Source organism: Rana temporaria, chromosome 2, assembly GCF_905171775.1.
Source record: "Rana temporaria chromosome 2, aRanTem1.1, whole genome shotgun sequence".
NCBI classification, from domain to species: Eukaryota; Metazoa; Chordata; class Amphibia; order Anura; family Ranidae; genus Rana; species Rana temporaria.
In genome coordinates this window covers 486,037,801-486,060,165 of record NC_053490.1, presented here as the reverse complement: position 1 = coordinate 486,060,165, position 22,365 = coordinate 486,037,801, and positions in this window count along the sequence as shown.

Genomic DNA, 22,365 nt, shown 5'->3' with positions numbered 1-22,365 from the left:
ATACATTGCTCCATCCTGGCATTATGCCCTTGTTTCTGGTAAAGCATCCCGTGAATCACTAAATCCTAAGTAAGAAGTCTTACAAGGAAGACACGTGCTTGCTACAAATTGAGCTGCTCCATGCGCTGGTCTCCGAGCTGGCAGTCACATGGTCAGCGACGATGACCTTTGGGTTGTTTTGTATGCTCAAAAAATAGGCATCTGTTATGTAAATTGTATAAGCCCGAGGACTTAATCTATGGTGCTCTGAATGATATATACCTCCAATGATCAGATCTCGCTATGATGTCTATTACCTAGGAATGGCCATTACCGCTTTTGCTAATTAACTTTGAAAACCCAATTTAGGATGGTCCAAAGTGCATGACAGCACCCCCCCCCCCCCCCCAAACCAGCAATTATCACTTTAAGATAAATTCCCTTCCTCCAATGGATTTCCTGTGTAAAGTACCCAGAGCTAATGTGTCTAAAAATGTCATTAGATTTTCTTTTGTTATGTACAAGTTGTTTCTTTTTTTTAATTTATTTTTTATTAGGAGATTACATACCTATGGCACCTATAGACATTTAACTTATTTTAATTTGGTGATGATTTAAAGGGCAATTAGATTATTATTATTTTTTTTATAGAATACAGAAGAATTAGAACCTCACATTTTATTGCTGTGAGAGCAGCCTTCGTGGAGATTTCCAGATTCCTGCCCCAGAGACCAATTAGGAAGTGGAAGGATCTTTCTCTAAAGTGGAAATCCCACCTTTGACAGCTGTCACAGGATTAGATGTCTTAAGAGGTATACATATCATCTACCTCTGGTGATAACTGTAAAGCCCTGTACACACGGGCCAGAATCTCGTCAGGAAAAACAACGTTGTTCTTGCAGAGAATCTCTTGCCGGCCGAGTGTACAGACACTCCGTTCAAAAGAACTGTCGTTCTTTTGAATGGCAAGAACGCGGTGACGTCATCGAGTACGACGAGCATGCGCTCGTCACATTCGCTGCCATCTTGCTACACCCTACACTTCCCTTGGAAGCTACCACGCATTCATCAGGCCCCGTACACACGTCCGAGGAACTCGACGTGCCAAACACATCGAGTTCCTCTTCCGAGTTCAGTGTTGAAGCCGCCGAAGATCTCATTGAACAACGAGAAAATAGAGAACATGTTCTCTATTTGGCCCGACGAGTTCCTTGTCGGCTTCCTCGCTGAAAAGTGTACACACAGAATCCAGCTCCGATCGAGTTTCTGGCTGAATTCTGCCGAGAAACTCGGTCGTGTGTATGGGGCCTCAAAGTCATTTCGAGCATGCGTGGGTTTCCACAGCGACAGGTAAGTATACAGACGCTCGGGTTTCTTGGCAGGAAAACACTGCAGAGAATCACGACGAGGAAAACAGAGAGCAGGTTCTCTATTTTTCTCGTTGAGATATGTATTTAGGCTGAATAGGGCTGAGCTGGTTGGTTGTTACTGGTCATGCGAGGGAGAAAAGGACAATACACAAGAAGATGTAGAGCTGCACCCAAGTGGGGGTTACCCCTTGGCGTAAACCTAAAAAGACTGTAAAGAGACACAGTAGGGAGAAAACACCTAGTGCAGTACAACCAAAAACTTTTTATTGTCTAAAAAGTGCCCAAAACATACTCACAAGCATATCAGAACTCAACTCCAGCTTAGGCGATGCCCAAATCACTGTGGTTAAAAACATTTTAGGGAACAAGACCCCTTCTAGTGACATGAGTTACCATTGGTTGGGAACTATTACAAGCCAAAGGTATGGGACAAGAGTCCAGCCTACTAATAAAGGAAGAATGCCACTCACTTTATTGACCTGTTGCATTGCTATGTGTTTGATGGAAAAACTGTACTGTGAAGATGGAAAGGAATCAATGCTCTAATGCCTTCAAGTAAAATGAACTCTGATTTAGTACCAACGACTGCTCTGATTTACTGCAAGCAGAGAGAGGAAATGTGCTCTTACAGTGAATGAGAAATGATGTGTACACCTTCATGTTAACCTTATGGGTAATGGAGAGTAACAAGTAATTGAAAGAAGAAGCAGCCAGTTTGGTAGAGGAGATGGTGGTGGATGGAGACAGGAGTTCTAGCAGAAGGGTGGATTTGTGGCCATATGGTCTACCCTTCTAAGAGGAAGGGGCCCCCTAAATTAGGGCCAACTAAATAGCAAAACCCTCCTATGGACTGGGCCTGGAGCATGGGTGTGCCAGGTTTCAAAAATTATACAGCAGCTTCCCCCATGCCTTTGGGTTAAAGAGCAAAGTGCAACATGTGTTTACACAACTGGTGGAGGAAAATTAGTGCCTAATGCTATTTCCCTCAAAATGACTTTGTAGTCAGCATCGAGACAGGTGTTACTGGAAGAAGAAAAGAGGTTATTCTTCCATTGTGGGGCCTGGGGTAGTGCTTTGGCCTCCAGCCACAAGGGGTGCTGACTCACACAAAAGAGTCATTTCATCATGTCAACAATTGAGTTAAATAATTAATTTAAACTGGCAGCATTTGGTTCTCCTGTGCATGCCAGCATGCTACTACAGATAGTAGCAGTCTTCTGGGTTCAGTGGAAAGTGGCTGCCCTTCTACATAGTAGCCACAAGTGGTTGATCACTCAGCACTGCCACCATAATCAGAACAATTTGTATTTTTCCATGAATACAAGGCTTTCTCTGAATGGATGTGGTCAGGGTCATTGTCAATAAAAGTAGGCTTGACTGGAGAAATAATCTCTTGCTAATGGAGTGCATGTATGCAGTAAGAGGCTGAAAGAGGCGAAAAGGGAGATCAGCAGCACTGAATAAAAAAAATTGATAAAAAGATGAACAGTATTTGATAAAATGGCAAGTGCAATATCACTGAGGGTTTAGGTCAACTCTAAAGAGTATATTTAGCTGTTTTCCACTTTAACAAATTAGCCACCATTCTTTAAAGTCGTGCAAATATGAATGGTAGTCATTGAAAATCATGAAGAATGACTTGTCATGCAATTTTGCAGTCCAAAATCGTGGGACAAGTCGTATAAGTGTGAAAGGGGGCTTAAAGGAGAATTCTACAAAAAACATGATTGGTTAAACCCACAAGTCCTTTTTTTACCACTACTATTCCTTTTAAACTGACTTTTTAAACTTACAAATGCAGCAATTAACCCCCCTGGCGGTATTCCCGAGTCTGACTCGGGGTTAGCTTTTTGTGCTAGGATCGGTTACCCAGAGTCAGACTCAGGCTCATCTCGCTGGATCCACAGACAGTGTTTACTTACCTTGTCCCTGGATCCAGCGATGCCACCGCGCTGTGTGAGCGAGCGGGACCTCGCTCGATTCACACAGCGTCCTCCTGTGCCGCCGATCTCCGTTCCCTGCAACGTTACGGGCGGAGAACGGCGCCAAATTCAAAAACGTAAACAAACACATTACATACAGTATACTGTAATCTTATAGATTACAGTACTGTATGTAAAAAATACACACCCCCCTTGTCCCTAGTGGTCTGCCCAGTGTCCTACATGCACTTTTATATAATAAAAACTGTTCTTTCTGCCTGCAAACTGTAGATTGTCCATAGCAACCAAAAGTTTCTTTTTATGTCAAAAATGGTTTTAGAGCAGCTAGAAAACAGCGATAATAAATTATAATCACTTGCAGAATTGTGCGATAGCGATTTGTGGGGAAATTCGTCATAAAAAAATAAAAGTAATGACAGCGACAATTCTGCAACTGAGCAAATTTCAGTGATTTTGAGTTGATTACATTATTGAATAATTTTTATTATAATTATATTATTATTTGTTATAATTATTTATAATTATTTATTATATTATAATTTATAATTTTGTTTTTAAAAAAAATGTCATACCCGGGATGCCTACAAGACTCTTGTTTGGTCAGATTTAAGTGAGTTATTCCTAAGAATTACAGGCCTACAGTACAAATCACCAAATTTCCTTGCAAATAATGGTACCGCTTTCAGCGCCTTTTTTCTGAAAAAATCATACCGCCAGGGAGGTTAAGAAATTGGATCAAAGGCTTAGCACTGGGAAATACTCTTTTTCTAGATAGAAAGTGCATTTTCTATATAACTATATAGATCAGATCAAAATGAGGCACAAATATGGAGGAAAGAGGGACAAATCAGGGATATTCCCTCGAAATCAGGGACAGTTGGGAGCTATCCCTATTGTATCAGTTGCCTCTCCATTTAAATTGTAAGCAGGGCCCTCTCATCCCTCTTGCATTGAATTGTAATGTAACTATACTGTCTCCCTTTATTTTGTAAAGTGCTGCGCAAACTATTGGTGCTATATAAATCCTTTATAATAATCAAGAAAATAAATACTTATTTCCTTTGATCACCAGCTCCATTTAGGGTCCATGCACACTAAACACTAAAACGCTGCTTGTACAGGATTTTTGCACTTTTTTCTCCTGCCTGTCTAAGCATCTCATATTTCAAGAGGAGAGTTTAGAGAAAGAAAAAAACTATTGCTATAAACCTATTGCTATTACCCCCCCCCCCCCTCTATGAGCAGGGCTCTCTTGTACCTTCTGTATTCAACTGTAATGTAATTTTGCTGGCTCCCCCCTACATTGTAAAGCACTGCGTAAACTGTTGGTGATATATAAATCGTGTATAATAATAATAATAATAGAGACAGAAAAAAAACCTTCTCAAATGCGTTTTTGAGAGGAGTTTTCAGGAAGAAAAGGGGGGAAATGTTTTGGAGAAAAAACACTTATTAAAGAAAATGCCCATAAACTTGTAGGCAGGTTGCCAGCTGTGTGTATTTAGTTAGCAACCATATGCCCAGTTATGAGGGAAAGGGTTAATGTTTAGCTGGCTATTCCCCAGCATGTTTGTGGACTTTTGTTGCGGTCCCGCCTCCCTCCTGTGATATATAAAGGGGAAGGGGTCCGGATCCCGGGAGGCCCAGGAGTCTCGAAAAGTCCCGGGCTATCTTAGTTGGAACACTTGGGAAATGCATGGGGGATCTACGTTAAAGACTCACTGGGACCTATGGCTCACTCGGAAATGCTGATCTGACAGAGGACAATTGGACATGGACTTCTCTGTTTTGAGCACTGCTAAGTTTGGACTTTTCTCAAAGAGACTTCTCCAGTGTAGGTAACCTGGTATCCACAGTTAGGTTTAGTTAGGGAAAAGACATTGCCGCATGTTATACAAAAGTTCAGTAAAGTTGCTCAACTGCTCAAAGCCTGGTCTGAAAATACTCATGGGATGCATGTGGGTTCCTGGTGTCTCTCTAAGGAACCAGGGTCTGCAACATTCTATAATGGTACATACATGTAACGACATTACAACGAAAAGTTAGCCTGTTAGGCCCCGTACAGACGAGCAGACAGTCCGATGAAAACGGTCCGCCGGACCGTTTTCATCGGACGTGTCCGCTCGGAGATTTCGGTCTGATGGCTGTACACACCATCAAACCGAAATCCGCGCGGACAGACAGCGCGGTGACGTGGCGGTGACATTGACGCCGCCACGCCACCAAACCAGGAAGTAAAATACTTCCACGCATGCGTCGAATCCATTGTACTAACCAGCGGACATGTCCGCCGGACAGCTTTCCAGCGGACAAGTTTCTTAGCATGCTAAGAAACATTTGTCCGCTGGAAATCTGTCTGCTAGCCTGTACACACGATCGGATCTGTCCGCTGACACTGGTCCGCGGACCAGTTTCAGCGGACATGTCCGGTCGTGTGTACGAGGCCTAAGACTAAGAAAAGAAGGAACTTGCTATGGGTAACTGGAACGTAGTACAGCAACCAGTCATTAGCATGGTACCTAGTTAGGTGACCGGTCCTTCTGTAGTGAGGAGGTTTGGTGTTTCGGATCCCTCCCTAGCCTGGTTACTGGGTACAGAAAGGCAAAAGTTAAGCGAGAGCACACACAAGGTCCACTCTGAAGCCTCGTACACACGACCGAGTTTCTCGGCAAAAACCACCAAGAAACTTGCTGGGAGATATTTTGTGCCGAGGAAACCGGTCGTGTGTACATTTTCGTTGAGGAAACTGTCGAGAAACTCGACGAGCCAAAAAGAGAGCATGTTCTCTATTTCCTTGACGGGAATGGAGAAAATTGGCTTGTCGAGTTCCTCGACAGCCTAACAAGGAACTCGACGAGGAAAACAATGTGTTTCGCCCGTTGAGTTCCTCGGTCGTGTGTACGAGGCCTCAGTGCTCTGTTACTGGCAGTGAGGTAGCAGAGGTACACTGACTGGTGGAGTGGGCATTGGCTCTACATGTCCTTCCTAATGTAACACATACACCTGTACAAGTGTGTAGGACAAGGAATAATGTCTTCTGGAGGAACTCCACATACAACACTACACGCAAGTGGCTTATCTTTGAGTTGGGGACTGCCTTAATGTTTGACTTTTCACATCACATCACGTGGCTCCTGCCTGGCCCAGCGAATTGGTGCACGTGCCTTCGAGTAATATGTTACCCCATGCTAGAATGAGTGCATCGCCTGGCGCAGTCCAAAGAACCCACCCCGGGAGTAGGGCTTGCATGTGACCCATACTTGGTGCCCAACAAAGAAAGGAACATGGTGGGAATGTATATGCACTTTTGCAGGTCTAAAAGCTCGGAATCATTTCTATGAATACACCCCTAAAGCCTCGTACACACGATGGAATTTCCGATGGAAAAAGTCAGACAGAATTTTTTCATCGGATATTCCGACCGTGTGTGTGCCCCATCAGACTTTTTCCGTCGGAAATTCCTACGGAGTTAGAAAGAGAACATGTTCTCTTTTTTTCCGACAGAAAAAAATTCGGAAATTCCATTCGTCTGTGTGGAACTCCGACGGAGAAAAAAACACACATGCTCGGAAACAATTTGACGCATGCTCTGAAGCATTGAACTTCATTTTTCTAGGCTCGTCGTAGTGTTGTACGTCACTGCGTTTTTGGCAGTCGGAATTTGGTGTCCGTGTGTATGCAAGACAGCTTGAACGGAATTCCAATGGAAAAACCTGTCAGAGTTTATTCCGAAACTTTGATCGTGTGTACAGGGCATAAGTGTTGCAGTTCCATAAATTCGTAGTATAAATGATCTTGTCCATTTTAAGACTCTGGGGACACTCCAAGAAATATCTGAGGGCACATACAGTTACTTCTATTTTACAGCTTTTCCCCCTGCTAGAAATATAGAAACATCAGAGTTTTACACTAATGCCCCGTACACACCATCACTTTATGTGATAAAAAAAAATGACGTTTTTAAAAACGTCACTTTAATTGACCGTGTGTGGGGGAAAACGTCGTTTTATGTCTTCTAAAAAACGACCAAAAAAAATTGAAGCATGCTTCAATTTTATGTGTCGTTTTTCAAAACGTCAACTTTTACTTCACAGAAATTGACCGTGTGTAGTAAAAAACGTCGTTTAAAACGACGTTTTTTCATCCGCGCATGCCCAGAAGCTAGTTATGAAGCGAGTTTCAATGGAAAAAGTGGTGAGAACGTAACCTCGCTTTGCTAGAACATTGTGAGAAAAACGATGGTGTGTAGGCAACTTCGTCTTTGAAAATTGAAGTTTCAAAAACGTTGTTTTTTACTTCACAGAAAATGTCGTTTTTTTTCATCACATAAAGTGATGGTGTGTACGGGGCATAAGAGCCATAAAAAGTAAATGTTTAAAAATAGCTTTTGAAAAGTCATAATTTGTGATTTCCCCGAGACCACAACTTTTTCCTGAGTGGATCACCTCCTTAGTCAGCAGATTGCGTCAAGATAATAAAGAGACCACTATATATACATCTACAGTGTTACACATCAGTTATAGTACTTAGTCCCTAAATATCCGTCACTCCCTTCAGCTGGCTCTTAACCTTCCCCTGTCTGATTCCTCTCACGTCTCCCCGTCTCTGGATGACTTTACTTTGCAGGGTGGAGGGGTTTTTTGAGGATCTCCTTATTTGTTTATGTAGGGGGAAGTGATGATTCCCTCACCTCACTTGCCCTTTATTTCTCTGGTGTTGGCCTGTATCCACCATCCCCTCTGGCTATGTGATATGTCATCATTGTAGAGCCAGAAGTCGAGGTGATGCCGGGCCAGCTCCGTATTCCTGAAGGGGAAATGAGGTGAGGAATGTGTGGCTCCCTTATTTTAAAAATTGATTTTCATTTTTTTGCTCCACCTTGTCCTTACCTACATATAGGGCAAGAGAATGAGAGAGTGAAGACATTCATTCGTGAACTTTCATCTCGAACCTCTAAAAATAATTTTAGGAAAATATAAAAAAAAAAATGCTTTAGTTCTTTTTAAACCATGAAATCACTTTTCAGGTCAGCCTATGTAATTATCTGAATTTTTTCTCAATGTGGAGGTGACAAGCAATTTACAGCTGAAATCGGGCCTAAAGTGGGAGTGCCTACATTGAATGCTGCTAGGTAGGGAGGTATTTAAAATAGAGTGTTAGCTGGGGTTTATGTTGACCATAGATGAAAAGAATCTCGGCTGGTTCAGCAGGGACCAGACAAGATTTGACCCATGCATGGGCAGGCTGATTGTACCCAAGTTGATCCATCAAGTGACTTGGGTACAACCAGCATGTCGGATTTCTAACATTAGACTATAGCCACTAGCAATAACCACTGTGTTCTCCTGGCAGGGATGGCTCCCAATGCATTGCCCAACTAAGGCCCTGTACACACGGACGGATAATCCGCTGAAAACGGTCCACCGGAACGTTTTCAGCGGACATGTCCGCCCGGAGATTTCTGTCTGATGGTTGTACACACCATCAGACAGAAATCCACGCGTAAACAATACGCGGGGCATGGCCGTGACGATGACGCGGCGACGTGGGCGGCCCTGGAAGTTCAAAGCTTCCACGCATGCGTCGAATCAGTACAACGCATGCGAGGGATGGTGGTCGGTCAGACGAGTCTGTACAGACAACCGAACACGTCCGACGGACAGGTTTCCAGCGGACAGATTTGTTAGCAGGCTAAGCATTTTTTTTCCGCTGGAAACTGTCCGATCCGCCGGACAATTGTCCGCTCGGGCCTACACACGACTGGATCTGTCCGCTGGAACTGGTCCGTCGGACCAGTTTCAGCGGATAGATCCGGTCGTGTGTACGGGGCATAAGAATTGTGAGGTAAGTAACTACCACGGTAAAGTTTAGATAATGCGGTAATTGCTGCATCTTTTCATGTGGTAATTTATCGCATTGAGCTGGTTGCTAAGGAGCAGGCCGTGACCTTAACAGATCCCTGACGCTTCCCCGCTGAAAGCTGAATGTGAAGAAAAAATGCCGGGAACTAAAAGTTATGAAAAAAACAGCATGGGGTCCCCCCCCAATGCATATCAGGCCCTTCAGGTCTGGTATTGATTTTTAGAGAAACCCCATGCCAACATTTAAAAAAAAAACAGGGTGGGGTCCCACCTAAAATCCACACCAGACCCTTATCTTAACATGCAGCCCAGCAGGTCAGGAAAGGGAGGGGACAAATGCCTCTTCCCTACAATCCTAAATTATGGTTTTGGGAGTCTGCAGCAGGGTAATTATCAGAATATGGAAGCCCCCAGATCCCGCCCCCCCCCCCCCCATGTGAATGAGTATATGGTACATCGTACCCCTACTCATTCACAAAAAAGTGTGAAAAATAAATAAAAACACACACACAGTTTTTGTCAATTCCTTTATTAAAAAATGGCCCCCAAATAGATCCAATGGTACTCATGCCCGCCAGGCCTGAAAAAGAAGGCTCCCACTGACTGCCTGTTCTGCCGCCTGACATTTCTTAAATAGCTAAGGGGAGTAGTCACCCAGTGACCCAGTGGCCCAGTGGCCCGCACCCCTTAGTGACGTCACCGCTCCAGCATGCTCCTGGCCGATAATGTCACAAGGAGGGGGCCATCCAGTGATGTCACCAGGTGACTCCCCCCTTAATTATTTGCTATTTAAGAACTGTCAGACATGGACCAGGCAGTTGGTGGAAAACTTTGTTTGGGCCAGAGGTTTTCCTTTTTCTTTTTTGTGGCTGGCGGTGCGGCGGGCATTGTAAAAGACGTTGACTCCACTTCGGGGGGGGGGGGGGGCATTTTTTTTTTAATGAAAGGAATTGGCAAAAACTGTGTGTTTTTATTTCTTTTTGACACTTTTTTTGGTAAATGAATAGGGGTAAAACGTACCCCATACTCACTCACATAGGCGAGCGGGATCTGGGGGCCCCTTTGTTAAAGGGGGCTTTCAGATTCTCATAAGCCCCCCCACCCGCAGACCCCAATAACCACTGGCCAGGGTTGTGGGAAAAAGGCCCTTGTCCCCATCAACCCTGGGCGGTGGTTATGGGGGTCTGTGGGCAGGGGGCTTATGATCCCATGCCCCCATGTGAATGAGTATGTGGTACATCCTTAACCGGGAAACCCACTGACAGCTGATTAGGCTTCCTTCCTGCTCCTTATCAATCAGCTATTGGAGGGACCCTGGTGATAATTTTTGCATATTTGTTACTCTCTGCTCCATTTGTGAATTGGACTTACTGCATGTTTTTTTTTGGCAATATTTACCGCCACATTTTTCATGTTTTACTGCATAATAGTTTTTTTGTGAATTGGACTTTTTTTTACCGCATGGAATAATTTATGCAAATTAATCACGTGACTGAGTTATTTCATGCAGTAAAATTTTGTGAATTGACCCCCAAGAGCAGTTTGGTTTTTATTTGGTGTTTTACAAAACAATGATTGTTTGCAAGCTAAAGAAGGGTAATTATTTCTCACAATCTTTTGCCCTTGTCCGTGATTTCTTCTCCCTCCATTTGTTATATGGACATCAAAGAAATTTGTATAGCGTGATCGTGTTTTTGTTTTTGTCTGTATATCTGTTCCTTTCCTGACAAAAAAAAAAGAAATCTCCCCAGTTCTCAGATATAAATGAAAACAGACAGAGGTTCCCCAAAGTGGTCATTATTAACCTCCAAGAGATTTTCCAAGGGGTTGACAAAAAGGCTGGGAGTCAAAAGAGGGTCCGAAAATGTCTGGAGGTCAATAGTTGGTTGATAAAGATGGATGGTTGATTGGGAATCAATTGATCCGATAAGGTCTCTGTAGAGCAGTGGTTCTCAACCTGGGGGTCGGGACCCCCTTGGGGGTCAAATGATGATTTGCCAGGGGTCACCAAATCCTGGGCTGTTCCTGAAGCCTGCATCACTCTCCCAGTCTTTTTGGAGCCACCCAGCAGGGCTATCCCAGGAGCCCGCAGCCCCCACTCAGCCTTTTCGCAGGTGCTCATTCAGTTCACGACATGGCTGGGGGGCAAATACTAGAGGTCAGCTGACTGGTGAGGAATGTGAAATGGGAGGGGCTGGAGGAGACCCTATCTCCTGATTTCGGCATAGGTGTCACTGCTACGATACACCACAAAGTCGGAAACACAGTGAAGCTGGAGACACAGTGAGTGACACTACCTGCGATTATAGTTGCCATTAAAAGAACTCAGAGAGCGCAAAATTTCTGTAGGTTAGGGGCGCAAATTACTTTTCTTGCCTAAAATTACTTTTCTTGCCTTGGGTGCTGACAACCCAGGCTACGAAAATAATTTTACTGTTAGGGGTCCCCACAACTTGGGAAATTGTATCAACGGGTCACGGCACTAGAGGGTTGAGAATCACTGCTGTAGAGCTTCAGGCTAGTCATGAAGGTAAGGTAACTAGAGGCAAGACAGTGTTACCCAGGGTTAGATCATCAGCTGCCAGCAGGAGCAGCCTTGATTTGTCAATATCAGATATGTATTCTTATGGGTCTGGTTTACCAGCATGCTTTGCATTTGTCTGCAATCATCCAACCTGCCCCTTCTGGGAAGGGTATTCTTATGTGTTCACTTCCTATACTGATTGTACTCTCCCACCTCAAACTCTGTTGGAAAGCCAGTGAGTGCCGTCACCTGAAATTCTGTTGGAAAAATGGTTGGCATTGTTGGCAGCTGCTGATACCAAGACGTGTCAGTGGTATTTATTATTATTTATTGTTATTATTATCATTATTATTATTTGTAGAACTATTTTAAGGTAGTATTATGAAATTATTTTCATATGATCAGAGTTGTAAGGTCAATGGACATTCCTAAACTTCATGTAGGGGTCGATGAGCTGAACAGTTTAGGGATCTCTGATCTAACCTTTCTCAGCTGACAGCTCTATCCAAAATAACAAAATAAAATAAAAAGATTTGGTGGAGTTGAGCTTTAAAGGACCTTTATAACTATGCTATTATTAAAGTGGAGGTTCACCCGAAAACTTAATTTTAACATTAGATTGATGCTCATTTTGTCAAGGGGAATCGGGTAGTTTTTTTAAAATCAAAGCAGTACTTACCGTTTTAGAGAGCGATCTTCTCCGCCGCTTCCGGTATGGGCTGCGGGACTGGGCGTTCCTATTTGATTGACAGGCTTCCGACAGGCTTCCGACTAGGGGTGTAACGGATCGTCACCGGTGACCCGTTCGGATCGGCACACCCCGCGATCCGCGGAGTGCTCCGGAGCCTAGGCCTAGGAAAGTCCCCGGCTTCGGCCTAGCTCCGGAGCGGCGGCCATCTTGCTCCACCCAGTCTGCTTGCCAGAGCCCAGCGTGACACGCCTCCCCGCCTTCCCGGGGAGGCGTGTCACGCTGTGCACTGGGCTCTGGCAAGCAGACTTGGAGAGGGGAAAAAAAAGAGCACTCAGCACAGTAGCAATTCACAAGGGTGGATTAAAGAGGCTTGTTAAAGAGACTTGTTAAAAGTACAATCTTGCTGTTTTTACAGCAAGATTATTTAATTATTTACTACTACTGCATGTTATTTCCCCCCAGTTCTGACAATGACTATAAAGTGTGTGTGATTTTTTATATATATATATATATATATAATTTTTTTTTTTTTTTTTTGACCGATGAAAAGGGACTTTTTTTTTTTTTTGCTGATCCGAAAATGATCTGATCCGTGATTTCTGATCCGAGGATCGATCCGATCCGTGAGTTTTTTGATCCGTTGCACCCCTACTTCCGACGGTCGCATACATCGCGTCACGATTTCCAGAAAGTAGCCGAACGTCGGTGCGCAGGCGCCATATAGAGCCGCACCGACGCTCGGCTTCTTTCGGCTACTCGTGACGCGTTGTATGCGACCGGCGAAAGCCTGTCGGAAGCCTGTCAATCAAATAGGAACGTCCAGTCCCGAATACCATACCCGGAAGCGGCGGAGAAGATCTATCTCTAAAATGGTAAGTACTGCTTCGATTTAAAAAAAACACCCGATTCCCCTTGACAAAATGAGCATCAATCTAATGTTAAAAAAATAATTTCGGGTGAACTCCCACTTTAACTTTACCGTCCCACACCAGCTAAGCTAAACTGGCTCCTCACATGTTTCCAATCTGTCGGGCAAAAATCTCTTTAGTGCTGGCCCCATTTACTTCAATGGGGCTGTATATATTAGGACTGTATATCCTTGGTATTCGACCCTATTCAAGTCAATGGGGACCCAGTGCACAGGTATGACCAGTGCTAAATGATTTTCATTGACAGGCTAAAACCACCATATGAGACCGTGGCTCTAGAACTAAGGTAGGTGATAAACTGGAGAAGGTAGGGGTTAGCAGTTTAGCTTAGGAGGTTGGATTTAGGAATAATTAAAATATAGATGTAGCTGTTTTTTAAATATAATATGTAACGTGAGTAGCAAACACTGACATTTTATTCATTATCCTGTCTGACATCAGAAAGATCAACCTTGGACAAGCCAAGAGCTACAATACATGTTACATTTTTAGACTAATGCCTTTTAATGAACAGCTGTATGAGTGTGCTTCATTATAAATTCCCATAACCCCCTATTCTTTCATCCTTATCTCTAGCCCCCTCCATTTCCTCCTAGCACTCTCCATTTATCTCCATTTATCAAGGACTTCCTTTTGTAAAGCTTAGAACTTTCCTCCTGACCTCTTTCTCCACTTCCTGTTCACCATAAAGTCCACTTCACTTCATTGCTTACATTTTCTATACTCTAACTTCTATCTATCGATAGAATCATTTAACTATCTCTATCTATCTATCTATCTATCTATCTATCTATCTATCTATCTATCTATCTATCTATCTATCTATCTATTTGCATTGAACTAGTACTGTAGATGTGTTTTTGTTATTTTCTAGAAGCCAGTAAATACATTTGAGTTTAGAGGTTGCTTTTTCAAACAATTATGTTTGGTGCGTTTTTATGTGTTTTTTACAAAGAAAAGCTAAAAACAACTTTTAAAAGTTTTAAAAGCAGGAAACTGCAGCAGATAGTAACAAAAGATTATATAAACATATTAACAATAAGCACTCGGGGGCTACAGACTAAGAGACACATATCTACCTACATCTTAAAGTGTTTATAAAGCCACTTTTTTTTGTTCTATAGTTCATTCTGTTAGATAACATGATGCTCCCCAGTATATGTGATTTATAGAAATGTGCTGCCTAATACCTTATTTCTGAGTGCTGCCCGGCGCTCACGTGACTTGCTGCTGGTCTCCTCTCCTGATCTGATAGCTGCAGGGGGAGGGGCTGGGTATCCCCCGCTGGCATCAGCCAGGAGGAAGAGATGAGAGGAGGAGACCAGCAGGCAGTCACATGAGCGCCAAACGGCACTCTGAAATAAGGTATTAGGAAGCATATTTTTATAAATCACATATACTGGGGAGCATCATGTTATCTACTAAAGGGAATTATAGAATGAAAACATAGTTATGTTTACAACAGGAGGGGGATCTAGGAGCGGACGGAGCTGACAGGCGGGGGGGGGGCAGAGGAGAGATAGAGGAGAGAGTGGATGATGGAGGCACACAAACTGACCACAGTGTCAGGGCTCAGCAGCCATGATAAACTGTGGTCAGTTTACAGGGGAAGGCAGAAACTGAAATTTCAGCCAGGTATTTTTGGTGATACAAGGGGCCAAACAACATAACACAAGCACTGTGCTGTGTAACATGCTTTAAAGGAACAGGATCCATTTTTTTTCTTAGGGTAACAAACACTTTAAGCCATCCTTTTTTAACCCAAGCGCTTAGGCACCTTGAGGTGCCTTCAGGTTTCTTCAGGGGTGCCTTGCCAAAAGGTTAAACAAATAAAAAGCTAGTGGGTGGATTAAGCCTGCCTTTAAATTACACAAAGCTATAGGTTTTCATTTTGCACCATTACAGCCTTCTAGCCTTCGGAGCCCTACCAACCAATGGCATTATTAGTTGATAAGGAGGACGTCGGGCACCTGCACAGCATCCTTGTTTGACCCTCCCCTGCTCCCCTCTGTCAGCACTGGTATCATATTAGCTGAAACATTGGAATACTAGTCAGTACCAGTGAGCACATGGTGTACCTTTACTTGAGAAGACAACTGAATGCTAGTTAAAGGGGTTTTTTACCCAAAAAAAAAATCCTGTTCCTTTAAAGCATAATAAACTGCATAATGCTTGTGCATTGTCATTTTTCCTTTTCTATGCTGTAAAAAAAACCTGGCTGGTCCTGTCAGTTCCTGTGTCTCCCTGTGTGTTCTGACCATCGTAATTATGGGTGCTGAGCCCTGTCACTGTGGTCAGTTTACTTGTCTCCGTCATTCACAGCTCTGCGCTCTCCCCCTTCCTCTCTCCCTGTCAGCTCCAGTGTGTAAGCCGCCCCTCCCTTCTCTTTCTAACACTGTTCCGAGCTGTAGTTAAATTACTGCTCACAATCACTGCTAGCCCCTCTGCAAGGATAACATGTATCTTCTTCTAAATACCTTATTTCTCCTCGCCGATCAGTGGTTTTGTGACTGCCTGGCAGACGTCAGAGGGAGATCTCGGTACTACAGAACTCTGTAGTATGTAAATCAGAGGAAGAGAGCGACGGGCGGTCATGTGACCGGTGATCGGCGAGGAGAAATAAGGTATTTAGAAGAAGAATTTTTAAAAATGGCGTACATTGTATAGTACTAGGGATGGGCCGAACACCCCCTGGTTCGGTTTGCACTAGAACATGGAAAATCAAAAGTGATCATTTTAAAGGCTTATGTGCAAGTAATTGCCATAAAAAGTGTATTGGGACCTAGCTACTGCCCCAGGGGACATGTATCAATGCAAAAAACAACCGTTTTTTCAGAAGCAGCGAATTTAATCGTGCTTAAAGTGAAACAATAACAATGAAAGATTCCTTTAAATATCATGCCTGTGGGGGTCCCCTTAGTCTGCCTGTAAAGTGGCGCATCTGTGCGATGTGTAGAACAGCGCCGCAGCAAAATGACATTTCTAAAGGAAAAAAATGATTTAAACTTGCTCACGGCTGTAATGTATTGCTGGCTCTCAGCAATATAGATGAAAAATCTATTAAAAAAACTGAGCTTAGAGTCCCCCACCCCCCCCCCCCCAGTCCATAACAGGTCCTTTGGGTCTGGTAAGGATTTTAAGGGGAACTCCGCGCCAAAATAAAAAAAATTGTCATGGGGTCCCCAAAAATCCATGCCAGACTATTATCTGAGTATGTAGCCTGGAGGTCAGGATACCAGGTCCATACCAGGCCACATGCCCTCAACATGGGGGCATTGGTTGTTGGGATGTGCGGGGGGATGTCAAAAAGTGTCTAAAAGTAAAAACCCACAACAGACAGTTTTTGACAATTCCTTTATTAAAAAGTGTCCCGCGATGTACATCCATCTTCAATCATACTTTTTGACACTTTTTTTGGTGGATGGGTAGGGGTACAATGTACCCGATGCCCATTCACATACGAAGGGGGCCGGAATCTGGTGGTCCCCTTGTCCCCCCTTTCCTGGACTGCCAGTCTGCTTGCTCACATAAGGGTCTGGTGTGGATGTTGGGGAGACCCTGCACAATTTTTTTTTATTTTGGCAAGGAGCTCCCCTCAAAATCTATGCCAGACCCAAGGGGCCTGGTACGGATTTTTTTGGGAGGACCCCATGCTGTTCTTAAAAAAAAAATTGTAGTGGAGATCCCCTTAAAATCTATACCAGACCTCGTTTTTTCTTAATTCTGTCATAGGGTTCCCCTTAACCACTTCAATACACTGTATTATATACTCTGCACTGCACTATATTGGAACCTCTGTCTCCATCCCTCCAAATGGTCTATATTGGAACAGGCTGGTATAACAATTGGTATAACAGGCTGATAGAGAAACCTTTATTACCCTTGGTAACCACTTCACACTATATTAACTCTTTTACTGCTGTCTTCATAACCCAATGTGTGTAGCTAACCTGAGCTGTAGATGTGTGTTGGTTACACCCCTTGAGTAACTTCAGACCAGGCAAGGACAAAGTTTCAAAAGTTTTACTTAAAGTGGTTGAACACCCTGTACAATCACTTTTACCTACAGGTAAGCCTAGATTAAGGCTTACCTGTAGGTGCTAGAAATTTCTCCTAAACCTACACGGTTTAGGAGATATTTACAATAGAGGCTTGCGCTGAAGTCTACAGCACATGCGCCGTAGACAATAGCGCAGGCGCACTTTAGAAAAGGTGATCGCGCAGAGCAGTGTTTGGTGGCATGAGCAACAACAAAGGTAAATATTTAGGCCCAGATTCTCGTAGAATCGCGCAAAACTGCGGCGACGTAACGTATGTCATTTACGTTACGCCGCCGCAAGTTTTACAGGCAAGTGCTTTATTCACAAAGCGGCGTAGCGTAAATCCTCCGGCACAAGCCCGCGTAATTCAAATGTGCCGGGTAGGGGGTGTAGAGCATTTAAATTAGGCGCGTTCCCACGCTGAACGTACTGCGCATGCGCCGCCCCTAAAATTTCCCGACGTGCATTGCGCTAAATGACGTCGCAAGGACGTCATTGGTTTTGACGTGAACGTAAATGGCGTCCAGCTCCATTCACGGACGAGTTACGCAAACAACGTAAAATTTTCAAATTGCGACGCGGGAACGACGGCCATACTTAACATTGGATATGCCACCTAGGGGGCATGTTTATTTTTACGTCGCGTATCTCTTACGAAAACGGCGTATCTTTACTGCGATGGGCAAGCGTACGTTCGTGAATCGGTGTAACGACTCATTAGCATATTCTACGCCGACCTCAATGGAAGCGCCACCTAGCGGCCAGCGTAAATATTGCACCCTAAGATACGACGGCGCAGGCCGTCGTATCTTAGGCATGTTTAAGTGTATCTCAGTTTGAGAATACATTTAAACATACGACGGGCTTAGATTCGGAGTTACGTCGGCCTATCTACTGATACGCCGGCGTAACTCTTTGTGAATCTGGGTCTTAGAGTCGTTTACAGGTATCTTTGCTGTGTAACTTTTGTATAGCAGCAGGGTAACTTCAAGTAGTTCATGAGACACCATTTGTCCATTCCATTGCTTTGTTCTCTGCATCTTTTAACTACTGACAATGACAGGTGACAGTGGAAGAACACAGTTAACTGAATATGTACCTAAAACTGTAATAAAAGCATTTCATATATCAAACTCATAATGCACTCAAAGCATTAGTATAACATTGCACAAAAGCATTAGAAAGTATTGTGCATTGATAAAGACAATCACAGCTGACTTAAAAGCTCTTTTCAATGTCTAAATAGCTCTTTTCAAACATCATGTGATGGAACATCTAGAGACATAATTATATAGTTAAACCTAGTGTACTGTATATCTATCATATAAGATTCAAGTTCATAATTAATTCAAAACTCTCAAAAGACCAAATACGTAATCACCCACAAAAACTCACAGCATATGCAACTGGAAAACAATCTAGTGCAAAAAAAATGATGGGGGCAAATATATTTATGATAGGTACGTACCAGTCCATTATGAGATCGTTTTCACTTCATTTCCTGAATTTTGTCATTTTAAATGATTGAACTTGGGTTTTTACAATTTGATTTTCACTACATACAGTGTCTAATACTTTGAAGGCTCAGAATATTTTTATATTGTCACAATAAAGCTAAAGCGTACTTGCCAGTTATGTTTTTCTTGATTAGCACATACTGTACATGATAACTTAAAGGGGCTGTAAAGGAAACATCTTTTTTTTTCATAAACACATCTTTTACCTGCAGACATTCCTCTTTTCACTTCCTCGTTGTTCATTTTTGCTCAGAAGTTGCTCTATTTCTTCTCTGTTCTGTTCACTTCCTGCTTGTCTGATTGTTACTGACCACCGTGCAGGGAGGCTTTACTGCGGTGGTCAGTAACGTGCTCGCCCCCTCCTGGGAACTACATCTGTGTGGCAGGACGCTCTCTACGTGTTAGAGACTTCAAGGAGGTGTGAATTACTGGGCATGCCGCAGTTCATACTGGGAAATTTTGGGCCAGATTCACAGAAAAAGTACGCCGGCGTATCTACTGATACACCGGCGTACTTTCAAATTTGCCGCGCCGTATCTTTAGTTTGAATCCTCAAACCAAGATACGATGGCTTCTGGCTTCGATCCGACAGGCGTACGGCTTCGTACACCTTCGGATTGTAGGTGCAATACTTCGGCGCCCGCTGGGTGGAGTTCGCGTTGTTTTCCGCATCGGGTATGCTAATTAGCATTTTCCGTTGATCCAAGAAGGTACGCGCGGCCGTCGCATTCTCTTACGTCGTAGCTAGTCGGCTTTTCCCGGCGTATAGTTAAAGCTGCTATTTTGTGGCCTATAGTTAGATTTGCCATGTTAAAGTATGGCCGTCGTTCCCGCGTCAAATTTTAAATTTTTTTTCGCGTAAGTCGTCCGTGAATAGGAAAGGACGTAACTCACGTCGAAGTTCAAAAAATGACGTCGGTGCGATGTCATTTCGCGCAAAGCACGACGGGAAATTTCGAAACGGAGCATGCGCAGTACGTTCGGCGTGGGAACTTGCCTAATTTAAATGATCCACGCCCCCTACCCGGATCATTTGAATTAGGCGGGCTTGCGCCGGAGGGATTTACGCTACGCCGCCGCAACTTTACAGGCAAGTGCTTTGTGAATCAAGCGGCGTAACGTAAATGCGATACGTTACGCATTCTCTTACGTCGTCGCTAGTCGGCTTTTCCTGGCGCATAGTTAAAGCTGCTATTTTGTGGCATATAGTTAGACTTGCCATGTTAAAGTATGGCCGTCGTTCCCGCGTCAAATTTAAATTTTTTTTTTTTTTGCGTAAGTCGTCCGTGAATAGGAAAGGACGTAACTCACGTCGAAGTTCAAAAAATGACGTCGGTGCAACGTCATTTCGCGCAAAGCACGGCCGGGAAATTTCAAAACGGAGCATGCGCAGTACGTTCGTCGCGGGAACTTGCCTAATTTAAATGATCCACGCCCCCTACCCGGATCATTTGAATTAGGCGGGCTTGCGCCGGAGGGATTTACGCTACGCCGCCGCAACTTTACAGGCAAGTGCTTTGTGAATCAAGCGGCGTAACGTAAATGCGATACGTTACGCCGCCGCAGATGTACCTGAATCTGGCCCCGTTAAGGGAGCAAATCCTTCCAGGGCTCAAGTGGTTAAAAAAGTGCAGAAACATTTTGAAAAACATATATAGACTGTATATATAGTTTTATTTTATAACAAAATATTTCACAAATAAGTTTATTAAAGTGAAAGTGGTTGTAAAGGTAAAAAATAAATTTTCCTAAATAGCTCCCTTTACCTTATAGACCTTCACTTACCTCATCCTTCCATTTTGCTTTTAAATGTCCTTATTTCTCCTGAGAAATCCTCACTTCCTGTTCTGTCTGTAACTACACATAGTAATGCAAGGCTTTCTCCCTGGTGTGGAGAAAGCCTCTTGAGGGGGGAGGGGGGCGAGCAGGAGTGTCAGGACGCCCACTAACACACAGCTCCTTTCTCTATCTGCAAAGTAGAGAGCGTCCTGACACGCCTGCTCGCCCCCTCAAAAGGCTCTCTCCACACCAGGGAGAAAGTGTCGCATTACTGTGTGTAGTTACTGACAGAAGAACAGGAAGTGAGGATTTCTCAGAAGAAATAAGGACATTTAAAAGCAAAATGGAAGGATGAGGTAAGTGAAGGAGGACTGCACTAAGGTAAAGGAAGCTATTTAGGGATTTTTTTTTTTTTACCTTTACAACCCCTTTAAGGCTCAAGCCCTGTACACACGGCCCAGATTCTCGCCCGGAAAAAACGTTGTTTTTCCTGACGAGATTCCTGGCAAGAATCTCTTGCCGGCCGAGTGTACAGACACACCATTCAAGAGCACAGCCATTCTTTTGAATAGCACGAACGTGGTGATGTCATCGACTACGACAAGCATGCGCTCGTCACATTTGATGCCATCACCGCCATCTTTCTTTACCCTACCTATGCCTTGGAAGCTACCGCGAATGCGTTAAAGTCATTTTGAGCATGCACGGGTTTCCATGGATAGGTAAGTATACACACGCTCATGTTTCACGACGAGAAAATAGAGAACAGGTTCTCGATTTTTCTCGTCTAGATTCTGGGCAGTTTTCTTGACGATAAACCTCAAAGCCTCGTTCACACGCACGGTTTACTCGGCAAGAAAGCTCTGCTAGCAGTTTCCTTGCTGGTTCTTGCAGAGAAAACCGTGCGTGTGTACGAGGCTTTACATGTAGGTGCTGGAAATATCTTCTAAACCTCCACGGTTTAGGAGATATTTACTAAAATCACAGGCGCCGTAGTCATCGATGCAGGCGCACTTCAGCAACGGCAATTGAGCCGTTCGTAAAGAAGGCCATGACTGACGGCTCCCGCGTGCATTGCGTGGGAGTGACGTCATAGCGGGTCCGACCAATCACAGCGCCGGAGCCGCGATATCCGGAAGTAACCCCTGTTAAAGATGTCGGCCGCCCGAGTGGTGTATGAGGATGGCTGCGGGGGCTTCTATCTGAGGTGAGTATTACATAATGAGCTAGTATGCAATGCATACTAGCTCATTATGCCTTTGTCTTGCAGGTTTTTTTTTTGTTTTTGTTTTTTACTTTACTTCCTCTTTAATAGCAGATGTGGATGTTATAGGTGGTGAGAGTTTTTAATAGAATATTTGGAGAACATGATGTTTCTGCACTGATCTAAAACAGGGGTGCCCAACCCGTGGAGCCCTCTGATGTGGCCCACGACCTCCTGCTTTGGGATAGCAGGTTCGCAAGCCCAGATTGCAGGTTGCCAACCCGTGTGAAAGCAGCCTTAGGCCCATTTCACATGATCGGTTCAACCCACACAGACCCTCCATTCATCTCTATGGAGCAGCAGATGTACCGTATTTCTCGCGGTATAACGCGCTCCTGCGTATACCACGCACCCCTAAAGTTGCCCCGAATCCTGTGGAAATTTTTTTTTTACTTACAGTTTTGGTGTCTTGCGGGGCGTCCATCGGCGGCCTCGTCGGGTCCGGCGTCCGTCTGCGGTTTCGGGTGT